The sequence below is a fragment of the Gambusia affinis genome, linkage group LG13 (assembly GCF_019740435.1).
Source record: "Gambusia affinis linkage group LG13, SWU_Gaff_1.0, whole genome shotgun sequence".
Classification (NCBI taxonomy): Eukaryota; Metazoa; Chordata; class Actinopteri; order Cyprinodontiformes; family Poeciliidae; genus Gambusia; species Gambusia affinis.
In genome coordinates this window covers 19,671,086-19,683,001 of record NC_057880.1, presented here as the reverse complement: position 1 = coordinate 19,683,001, position 11,916 = coordinate 19,671,086, and the positions used below count along the sequence as shown (strand labels likewise).

General features: G+C 36.8%; 1 long non-coding RNA gene across 2 annotated transcripts; it reads right to left on the bottom strand.

The window, feature by feature from the left end:
• Window positions 1-6,889: 6,889 nt before the first annotated feature.
• LOC122842559 lies at window positions 6,890-11,597 on the bottom strand. Of its 2 annotated transcripts, none has more exons than XR_006372580.1 (4): window positions 11,477-11,597; window positions 10,004-10,103; window positions 7,067-7,145; window positions 6,890-6,984 (listed from the first exon to the last, which is right to left on the bottom strand). It is a non-coding gene; the product is annotated as an uncharacterized LOC122842559 (long non-coding RNA). The 2 variants fall into 2 exon arrangements; XR_006372581.1 differs by having other exon boundaries at window positions 7,090-7,145.
• Between the last annotated feature and the right edge of the window lie 319 nt (window positions 11,598-11,916).

The following is an 11,916-nucleotide window of genomic DNA, read 5'->3' as shown; positions in this document are numbered from 1 at the left end:
TCTGTTAAGGCTGTTCAAATATATGCAGCTAAATAAAGCTGCTTGCCACAGTTATCAGATATTTATTTGCAAAAAATATTGAAAACCATCTTATAATTTTGTGTTCCACTTCATGTTATGTGCTCCTTATCAATGGTTTACCACAAAAAAAAATCATGAATACTTTTGTAATCCTCCGCAGCTGGACACTACATAACTGATCTAGGTTAGATTTTATTGGCCAGACTTGTAATGAGAGTCAAAAGGGTAAACAAATAATTAAAACATTAGCATTTTCTAATAAAAACTAGTTTAGTATGGTTATAAAATAAGCAGAGTAAAATTTGAAAGATGATCAGTTGTCGTTACAACAGTTTGTATTTCCACCGTACATTTCACATCATTTAAACATATTGCTCTTAAGTGTTGATCATAAAACCCAAATTTCGTTTATTTTGTGGAAATTAATGTGAGTTTTCATCTGATCTTGTCCTGTTTAATTAATAACTTTGTATGCTGCCAATTAACATTTGGTTTCTGCATGCTTATTAGAATAGCTGGACTTAGAAGTGGACCGACAGACGGAGCCGCCAGAACCTGGAAGTCCCTTTGGGAGTCATTAAATATGGAGATAAAGTTTATTGAGGTATTTTGCCAGGTTGTTTCAGCTGAATGGTCTTCATTAAAATAACCCAGACTTATTGAGGCTGAGCAAAAAAGAGGCCATGTTCTCTAGTTTGATATCAGAAACCTCTGATAACCCAAAACTCCAGTCAGATCAGAATAGATTTATAGCATATTTAATTTTCTGTATCCTGGGGTGTGGAGCCGATCGTGCTGGTGAACTCATCCATTTAACAGTTTGAATAACGAGTTGTCCTCTTTTCTCAAAGCATGTTCACTGGAGCTGTACGGGGAGGAGGTGTCAGAGCGGAATAAGAGCATGGAGAGAATGAACAATTAGTGCAGAGTGGTGGAACGGCTCCATGACAAGACAGAGGCGGAGGGGGAAGGAGGCATGAAAGGGGCCAGGTGCAATATCGCATCCTTCCTGTCAGGGAGCTTAAAAAGGGAGAGCAGAGGAAGAGCATTTAGCTTCAAGAGACGCACGTGGAATGTTGACCACAGGTTGGAAGAATCGACTATTCACAGTGCGTCTCTTCTCTCTGCCCTGGTGGGAGGGAAGCAGTATCTACCAAGTGAAAACTGTTGCCAGCATTTACTGAGATGCTTGGAATACCGACAAGGAAAATAAGGTCTGCAGGATGATAGCTGACCTTGATCACAGCAGCTGCGGTGACTGGGAGAATGCTTGCTAGTCAAAACAATAGCACACTGTAAATGCAGCAAGTATGCTCTTATTTAAAAGTAAAGCATGCATCTTTATTCCTAAATCCGCTTGGATTTGCTTTTCCTTTAATTATGCCTCAACTTAAAATGAGTATAAATCACTTCGACATTATCTGAATAGATATTTGTCCTCATTCCATTCAGAGGATTTAAAACAAAAGTTTTCTTGTATGTTTCTGTTAAACTCATTGCTTCAATCGTTTGAAGCAATGAATGATTGATGCAATTTCCAGATTACATTAAATGGTAAATTAGTTCTTGCTATGAGGCACAATGGATCATTAAGAGGTTGCATATTTTCCCCATGTTCTTAAATGTTGAGCGGTTATACCTGGAAAGCATTTGAACTAGTTTTCTTATCAATCATTAACAAGGACTGATCCTGCCAGCTCAAATTTCAAATCCTCTTTGGTTACTCTTGCATGGAGTTGCACAGGGCGCTGTTGTTTCTATTTATTTTTTGCATTTTATTTATATCCCTTGTACCTCATTAAGGGATAATTCAATGACATCTCCCATCATTACCATGCTAAATATATTCAGCTTTTTCTTTCTTATAAACCCATGTATGTTCCTAATCACCTTCATGGCTGAATTTGTTTTCCAAAAATTGTATTTGCAAGTTTTTTGCTCTGCAGGTGATGCTAAATTAAGGAAGTATTGTTTATTTGAAGATAGATAGATACGGTAGATCACACAAAAAAGAAAACAAAAAAAAGAAAAGAATAAAATGTACAATAAGAAAGGCAAAAAGGCCTAACAAGGCAATCCTACCAATGTCTCCAAAGTACAGGTTAGTATTTTACTGCACTACATTTAACGTAAATCAACAGTAGGATAATTCTATTATTAGACTCATTTAAACAACAAATAAATTTATACATAAGCTTTCTTTAAATAGCCATCAAAGTGCTGACGAGAGCAGATAAAAAGAGTTCACTGGCACTGGTCCATCTGGGCTTATTTAACAAAAGTCTTAATGCATCATAATAAGCCACGTTCAATCTTTGAAGACTGGCTTTTTAAAAATTACACCACAAATGTGCAGTATACAGTGATGTAAAATATGATCTAAAGAAGTCCAGTTTCACTTCCTCAAAACAGAATCCAAACTTACGGACAAGGATATTTGCCTGAGCATATATCATTCGAACCTGACAATAAAAGTCCCCATCATCAGACAGATGGTCTGTCAACACATGACCAAGATATTTTACTTCATTTCAGACATTCATTAAAATCCCAGACAACTTGAAATTTGGAAATACTCTATTTTTGTCCTTCTTAGTGCGACAGATCAAAATGATACTTTTTGATGGATTGAATTTAACATCATGTAGCTCACCATATGCTGAACAGACATTAAGCAGCTTCTGAAGACGAGCTGAACTTGGACAAAAAACCACTAGGTCATCAGCATACATTAAATGATTTATAATTGTATCTCCAACCATGCAGCCAGTTCTACACAGGTTTAGCTGCTTAGAGAGGTCATTCATATAAAAATTATGAATTATGAAAAGCACTTATAATGGATACAGTTTTAGATATTTAGTTGGAAACTTAGTAAACGGATGTGTATTTGGGCATGACTGTGAGAGCTGGATGGGTGCAAAGTGCTTCTAATACAGTGGCCCCCAAAACCTCTGTATTCAGGGGTATAATAAAAATCTGCATATACTCGAGACCCTCTGTAAAAACAAAAGGAAAAAGAAAGTTGAGTGCCCTTGGAACTACAGATTGCTTTTTTCTTTGATTAGTCGTCATTGCAATTTAATTTATTTTTCATTGGTATTTAGTCAGAAATTGCCAGACTATGTATAATTTGTTCTTTTTGTTTTTGTAAAAGGTATCCCAGCACTTTCTGTCATCAGTTACTGAAAGAACAACTGGAGGCCACTTAAAATTACATTCATTAAGGCAGTTCGACTAAAGAAGTCTTACTCAATTATATGCCATTTAAGACCAAAAAAAAAGTTTGAAATGGGTTAAAAACAAGTGCAAACTTATTGCCACAGCAAGCTTGCACTATCACCCTCATGCTGAGCCTTTATCACTTCTCTAGGATGTCAAAGGAGTTCTTTAGCAATTTAAGCATTTTTTAAGAGTTAAGTTTCTACTCAGCACTCCCTGTGTCTGTCCGTCATTGATTAGACGCTCTGTTTGGAGCTTGCCTTAACATCTTGATTTACTGGTGAAGCAAGCGACATGCTCAATAGCCCCCATCTCCTTTCACAGCTAGTGTCTTCTTCCTTGTCTAAACCATACAAAGCCTTGTCTTTTAGTTTCTATTGACATCTTACTCCCAACATCAATATAAGGCCGTTGTTCATCCACTAACAAGTAGAGAACATGTTTGTGGACAATGAAAGCCTGGGCAGTTGTTATTCCTAAGAGCTTTTCTCCTTCATAAGGGTTCAAAGTGAAAAAAAAACCTAAATATTTTACAAAAGACATAGCAAAGGTGTGTAGAAAGTTAGAAATTCATATCTGGAGTAATACAATCTAGCACAGAAAATTAAAAAAAAACTAACTTTAATTTGAACAAGAAAAACCCAATGTTAAGGAAAACTAATTATAATTATTGACACCTCATCTATTCATATGGTTATGAAAAGGTACAACCACTGTTAGAAAAGAGAAAATTATTTTTTCTATTACATTTGACAAAGGTGTGGCTACAAACAAAGGGTTGCGCTTTATTGATGGTTCCTAAATCCTCTTCCAGATCCTCCTCTTGCCCTTTGACCTCAAGGTTTTCTATAGGATCTAGGTTTGGTTCAGTATCGTCATGCAAAGCTGATTTTGTGTCTCCTGGTCCATTTCTGTTTTGATCTGACTATTTGCATCGTGATCCTACTGAGAAGCCTTTTCATGACCTATTTTCAGTTTTCTGGAAGAAGCAACCAGGTTTTATTCAAAGTGAAAATGTCCTGGTATTTTAAACAGTTGATTATTCTATCGACTACAAACAAGGCTCCCTGGGCATTCAGGCCCACACTATCCCACACATTCCCCCACACTTAGCAGTGGGCGTTAGGTGCTTTTCTATATTCATCCTTCATTTTACTCTAAACCCACAGAGGGTGTTTTTGAAGGAAAGAGAGAAAAGGGGCTTTATGGCTTCATTTGCTAACAAATTATTGCCAAATGATTGTTATGGTAAGCTTTAGAGATTTGTTTTACTTTTCTTCCTATTCCTTTCTGGCAAGTCCACACTAGGGGCCAACAGCTAACAGAAATTGGTCACTTAGCTTACTAATTAGAAGTTTCTACAAACTTAAAGTAAAGCATAGTTAAAACCAATCATTTCTAAACATATCTTTTCTCCACTGGACAAGTTTGCTGTACAGTAATAAGTAAAAATGTTGCCTTTCAGCAAGAAGGTTCTGAGTTTGAATCCCTCCCAGGGGCCTTAGATGGAGTTGCATGTTCTCCATATGCGTGGGTTCTCTCCAGGCACTCCAGCTTAAGATTCCAAATACATGACTGCTGGTTTAAATGGTTTTTCTAAATTTCTTTTTGTGTGAATGGTTGTTTGTGTCTTCCAATGGACTGGTAACCTGTCCAGAGTGTCATGGTGCCCCCCCTTGTCTAATGACCATTGCATGGGTGTTAAACCCTCGATAGCCTGTGACACTACAAGAACAAGCAGGTACAGACAGCGTGTGGTTGTATACATTTCCTCATTTAAAGGTTGGATTTTTTAAACTATATCACAGTGCACAACAGAAATGAAAAATAAAAAAAAGAAGAAAAAAAAGCTTTTTACACACCTTTAGACCGGGAAGTCAGTAAATGTGATCTTGACTTTATCTCTTTCATGGAACTGGACATGCATCCTGAACTCTACACCAGATTTGATAAGGAATATCACATCATGCTTGCTGGATCACTGGCAACAGCACTGTAGATTTTGTCAGGTTTAGGCTGTAATCTCCAATGATGGAACTCGCATCCATCCATCCCTTAACTATTTCCTATTTCCCCTGCATTTTCTGAAGACAAAATGCAGGTCATACCTTTATCCATCACTGGATGGGACTTGTTAAAGCAAAGTTAGGAATGTTCAGGTTTTAAAAAAAAAAAGACCCAAGAATTTGGACACAGATCTATAAATTGTAAATATATTCTTAAAAGGAATATTGATTGTATCCTTCTACAATTTGTAGAAGGTCAATCTACTCAGATCATTTCATGTATTTACTGAGCAGTAATAGGAAAACCTTTGAGACTTCAGATTTAAAAGTTCTTTCATGAAAGTGTCCTGACCAAGACAGGCAGCTGCTCACATCATCAATGCAATCTGAGTCCAACAAATACCATTCATATGTAGAGATATTTTTAAGGGACTAAAAACCTGAGATAAACCACACAAACTTAAGAGCCAAGATGGTCTAATATTAAATCACTCTAGTTGTTGCAGGTTACACAGGTGCAGAATGATAATTTACAAGCAGACTTATCTGCCATAGAAATGCAGCTGCACTGACTGGAAAACTGTTTATTTTTCCTGTAGGTGGAGAGTGTTGCCTGTTGGCACATATGTAATAAATATTCTGCAGTAAAAAGTCTTCTGCAAACAAAATAAAAATATTTGATCTTTGCCAAGTTCCAAAATTATTTAAAGCTTACCTCAAGTAAACAACGGATTCTGCCCACTCATCATTTTGAACAAAGGGAAATAAAAAATAAAAGAGTACAGCTTGCTTCTTCTATAGGATTTAAGAGTTAAAATATCAGACAGGTGCTGCTGCTGATTCTTATCTCCGAGGACTTAAAATCCATTAAATCATTTCCAAATTCTGTTTTGTTTTTCTCCCCATTTTTCTTTTTCTCTTTTTCCGCATTTTCCATTCAAACCATATTTGTTAACCCAATAGGAGTGTAATTGTGGAGTAAATAGAAAACATTAACCGATAGCCAGAGGTCCACATTTATTGTTATTCAGATTTTTACAAATATAACAGTGCTGTGGTTCAACAGAACGTTGAATGTTTTTACCAGGTTTAAAGCAGGACTCCCCTAAAAACTAAGAACTCATATTCCATAATGATAAGGTCTTTTGTTCCCTAGACATCTCAATAGAAGCTCTGATGTTTAGAGCTTCTGTTGAAGCTCTAAATATGAGAGCTAAACATGAGAGTTCTTTAGCTCTCATGTTTCTGAAGCCCTGCACTTACATTGCTTTACTAAAATTGAGCTACTGTATGTTTTTTTTCTCCTTTTAGTATTCTTCTTTTACATGTTTCTGATTTTAATCTTTACTATAACTGGTTGTTACATGTATCCTCGTACCTCCAGTGCTTAAAAGTTTTCTCCCATAAAACTTGCTAGCCCTGAGCCTTTTGCTAAGCTTTGAGTTTTTAGTACTTTTTAGAGAATATAGGTGTTCTGTTGAGTTTTTTCACCATGGCTGGTCTGTTTACTATGCCTGTGTGAAGACGAGATCTGACCCCCGCCTAACCAGTAACACTAGGTACAGGAGTAGCATCAGCGAGGATATTACAGAAATTTTTTTTAGCTTTTTCTGCTGGCTGATAGACAAATTCTGTGAAGTTATTGTAGACTCCATTTTGTGTCCTAAATTCCGTGATCCCCCCGCGTTTTCCACTTCACAGAAATCATAGGGCCACTTAGCAGATGTCATCACCTCTGCAAAAGCAACAGTTAGAGCAATTACAGGTTTTCAGGTATGTTTAGCACTTTGCTAGTTTGGAAAGAGATTATTGATGACCTTGGAGAAGTGACTGTAGCTACCCATCAATCTGGGAGGGTTGGCAAGACCGTTTCCACTCAATTTGACATCCACTGTTCTGCAGTGAGAAAAGTTACAAGTGGAAAATGTCTAAGACAGCTGCCAATCTTAGCAGGAGGGCAGTTTCCATCAACTTCCCTTCAAGAACAAAACAGCTCCACCTCAGAATCAACAGATCTCAGCATGTTAAATTTTACAGGTCAAGCGAAGACAGAAACAGAGTTAACATATAGGGGGGGTTTTCTAAGCGTTGCATCTTTGGTAGTAGTAGAAGACATAACATAGGTTTGCTCTCTGCAAACTATATCTATAAGGGATTCTAAACAACCCTCTATCATCAATCAGCTCAAGATGCCGTTTTTAAGCCTATAGGATCAATTTGGAGAACTGTGTAAAATATAAATTAAAAAAAAGATTTTCACAGCTGAGAAATGCAAATCAGAATGACATGTAAGTGCCAAACAGCTCATCACTGCCCCGCTCTTGTAGGAAAACACCAGAACAATTATCAGCTGCAACTAAGGTGTCTGTGGATGTTCTCAGGTTCTCTCTAATGAATAAATGACCAAGGGAACATCATCTGACTTAAAAACATGGCCTGACCCAGCTTGTGAGATAAAAGCCTAAAGTGAGATTAATCACTGCTGTCGCGTGCAATGACAATCTTTGTTTATGCTAATTTATGGGTTGTTTATCACAAAAACTCTGAACCTACATATTTGAGTCTAACATGCTGTATGCAATCTTTATCCACTTATCACCTATCTTGAGCAGCTAAGGTAAAAACAAACAGTACAGCAACGTTAGACTACACCATGTTATTCATGACAGTAAAGGTTTTAAGCTGTGTTTTACCTCCCTCCATCTAAATAAAATATTTTCTGTCGCTATATCTAAAATCTATGCAACATACTGTGTTTGCATCCCTGCTCATCCTGCATTAGGGCAGATGAGTCCAGGGAGGTTTCACCGTAAGAATAAATGTTTTTAGGTAAACGGTTCGATACGGGTAAATTCAGTCATAGTTCCCTGAACTCCAAACATGTCTCTTGGTGTAGTGAATATTTCATGCCAAGTGTCACAGAGCTGACAGCAGTGTTGACCAGAGTACAGCTCTAACAGATGTCTAGAGAGCCTGCACAGTGCTTTCTAAAAGCACTAATATCCCTTCTGCTGCTTCATTTTGGCACATTACCATCACCAGCATCAAGCATTTTATTGGGATTTTAAGTGATAGAACAATACGTTAGTACATAATAGTAGATAGTGTTACACTTTTTTTACATTCAATTTAAGCATAATTACCATCTAAATACCAGCTCTGGACATGTAGAGAATCAAACTTTTGCTTATTATTTCACCTATTCACAGATTTTTGTGGACACCAAATTAGTCCCAGAAAATTCAGATCTTTGTCTATAGCGCATGTAAAGTGTATGACAATGCTACTTGGCACCATTGGATTGTGTTTGTAATTTGCGTTTATTTTGCTGGCATTGATTGTACCCCAAAGAGTGGAAATAATGAAGACTGTAGATGTTAGCTTATACTGTGCAAAATAATGCATATTAAATTACGCATATATTTAGTGTTTGAACTATTAAGATAGGCAATTATAAGCTTTCTTAGAAGGGGTCTCAGATATTTGCAGATTTTAGCTATTCGCAGGCAGCTGTGGCCTCTAATTCCTGCAACAATGGGAAGGTTCCATGTAACTCAATATTCGTGAATGTCAATTTTCAGGACTTTCCACTGATTCTGTATTAAGCTATAGTGTGTGACAAACTTTATGCAGGAGTTCTTATTATTTTTGTTCTACAATGGCTTTGGTCTTGCTACTCTTATGGATTAATTCACCCTTCCTCATTAACAGATAATCCCACCTGGTCTGGGAATCTTGGCAATTATTCACAAAATATCTTGGTTTCTGTTGATGCTCTTGTCAGTTGTCACTTTCGGTGGCCAGCCATGTATCAGTAAATTTGCAGAACAATCTATCCAATTTCAAATGATTGGTTATCCAAACCACAAGATATTGTTTTATATCCTAACTGTGCCTTAAATTTCTCTATGTCTTTATCTCTGATCTGGCTTGTAACGTTTCTTGGACTTCACGATGAAGGTTGTTAACTAATGTTCTCTAACAAACTTCTAAGGCCTTCAAAGAACAGCTAAAGATTACATTAGACAGAGGTTCACTCTGTTCCCTAATTAGATGACTTTTGAAGTCAACTGGCTGAATTGGATCAGATTAAAGAAATGAATACCACACTTTCAGGTTTTAATTTGCCCTAAATCGTTAAAAATTGTGCATTAATTTAATGCTACTTCATGATCCTCTAACAAAAATATCCAAATTAACATATGTTTTTGCATTACACTATATTTTACAGACTGAATTATTATGATTTATACAAAAACATAAATATACAAAAAAGCACTAATGAATATTTCACCTTTCAGGAGATTATTTTATACCTTTACATATAATGTAGCTGTTTGAGGAATTCTCTCCTTTTATAGAGCTTTTCTTGAAAATATAAAGCATACTGCTTAAACTGAATGTTACATAAAACTAGGCATATTTATCTGGTAATAAGATGCTTGGTTATGTACAATTTCTTTCTCAACCACACACTGTCATTTAGTTACATAATTGTCTGGCATTAGGCCAAGACATTAAATGCATTGTTGGTCTTCAAATAGTTTTAAGGGTGGGACTGCGGAGCTTTGACTGCTGTGCTCTGATGGTCTCTCTAGAGAGGCCAAATCATGCAGTCTTTTTATAGCAGAAACACATCAAGTGTAGCAAAAACCCTCCTTTTTAGGCCTACTTTCTCAAGGTTATTTTCAAAGATGGTTCTTGTTAGAGTTTGTGGGTTGGTCCTGCCACTAGAGACGCAGTGTAACCCTAACATAGTGGAGCTGAAAGGGCTTCAGAGGCCGCAGAGAGATCAGGGATAGCTAATTTCAACCCGTGGGCAGCTTGGATGGGCGCTGTCGTTCTTCCAAGAGACTTCACACACAGAAAACACACAGTCAGTTTATGTCTGCTGTAAAGCACTTAAGAGTAATGAGATTTAGGCTTTCTGCGCATAAAATTTAACTGCCTAGAGAAACCCTTGAGACAGTGGTGACCATGTACTGCCAAGAAGAACAAAATAGACATATTATATCAGAATTGCCACATTTGACTATGAAAGAAAGAATTTTACACTCCAGTGAGGGATGCTCCTTCTGTCAGAGAATTTGTTGCCATCAGGCTGTTAATCTTAATATATTATATGTTCACTTCTGGAAGAAGGATTAAGGACTTTTTGTACCACTGAATTCAAACATGAATTTCTGTAAACACGTCTTCTTTGATTATAAATCTTTAATTTGCTCCATTCTGGAGGATTAATCACCACTGTTACTTAAGCCCAGATCCCAGCAGTCTGCACCCCTGCAAATGCTTTGGCCGAATACAAGGTACTTGTTGAACAGGCACTGATTTTGTAAGAAAATTAAATAAGTATACAAAACTGATATGAAAGTAGTTGCTGACACACTCTCCAGAGAGGACACACAAAGATATTGCTAAAAAAGCTGTCAGTTTACACAATGCTGTACTCAAGCATGTCAAGGAAAAGTTAAGTGGAAGGAAAATATATGGTAGAAAAAGATCCAAAAGCAACAGGGATAACTGCAGCATTAAGAGGATTATGAAGACACATTCATTAAATAGTTAAGGGGAAATCTACAAGTTGCGAGCTGTGGCTGGATTAATTGCATAACTAATATCAGCTAAACGGAGAATGTCTCAGAATAGTGTAAAGAGCAAAAAGAGGCATCGCTCGTTGATATGCATTCCTTTATGAAATATGTAGCTATTTCTTTTGAAGCCTTAAAGAAAAACCAAGCAAAAAGTGAAAACATTTCCAAGCATCTGTTGTATACAATTATACATAGTGTTACAAAGTGACAGGAAAGAAATAAGGAAGTGTAGTGGACTAGGTAATCATTGTTTTCTTTATAGTCAGGTAGATTCATTGTCCTGTTGGGTCCTCAATCACTGCCAGCAACAAGAGAAGCTGTTATTTTGCTACCTATTGGCAGGCAAATTTGTAGGCATAACGAAAATATGATGCACTGTTAAAAATTATGATGATCACTTTTGTAAATGCATAACATTTGATCACTGCCAATAAAACCTTAAAAATTAATTAAAACAGGTGTCATAGTTCCTACTGGCAATGAGATTAGCTTTCTCCTGTGTGTGTCTGTGCGTGTGTGTGCGTGTGTTTATGTAAGTCTGCCCTTTCTCTTCTACTCCTTCTGTGTTCCTACAGACTTGGCATCTAGACCCCTGGCAAGCTTTATAACACACCTGCTTCTCATCCGACTCACCTCCAAGCTTCATCATCACTGGACTGTCCTTTTTTCTCCCTCAAGGTTACTATAATTGCCAGTCAGGTAAGACTGAGCCCAAAATCAACCACCAAAGCTTCAAATTGGTTCATTTATTAAAATTTAGTGGTGCCATTGTTTTTATGATTTGGCACTTCTTGAGGTAACTGCCAGGCTGTTATGGTTTGAGTTTAATTTGAAAGAAAGCAAAAACACAGCATATTTTCTAATAAACATTTCCAGATGCAGTGCATGGTATTATTAATTACAACTGGATTGCCATCGAGTCAATAATACAAAGTGGATAATGTCTGTAAAACAGAAGAAGGAAATTAAGATTAAGTGTCGACTCCCATCGCTCAACAACTATAAAATTAATCCATAGACGACGGCATCCATTATTACTTCTGTAAACAGCACACTGTGGTGAAATAACTATT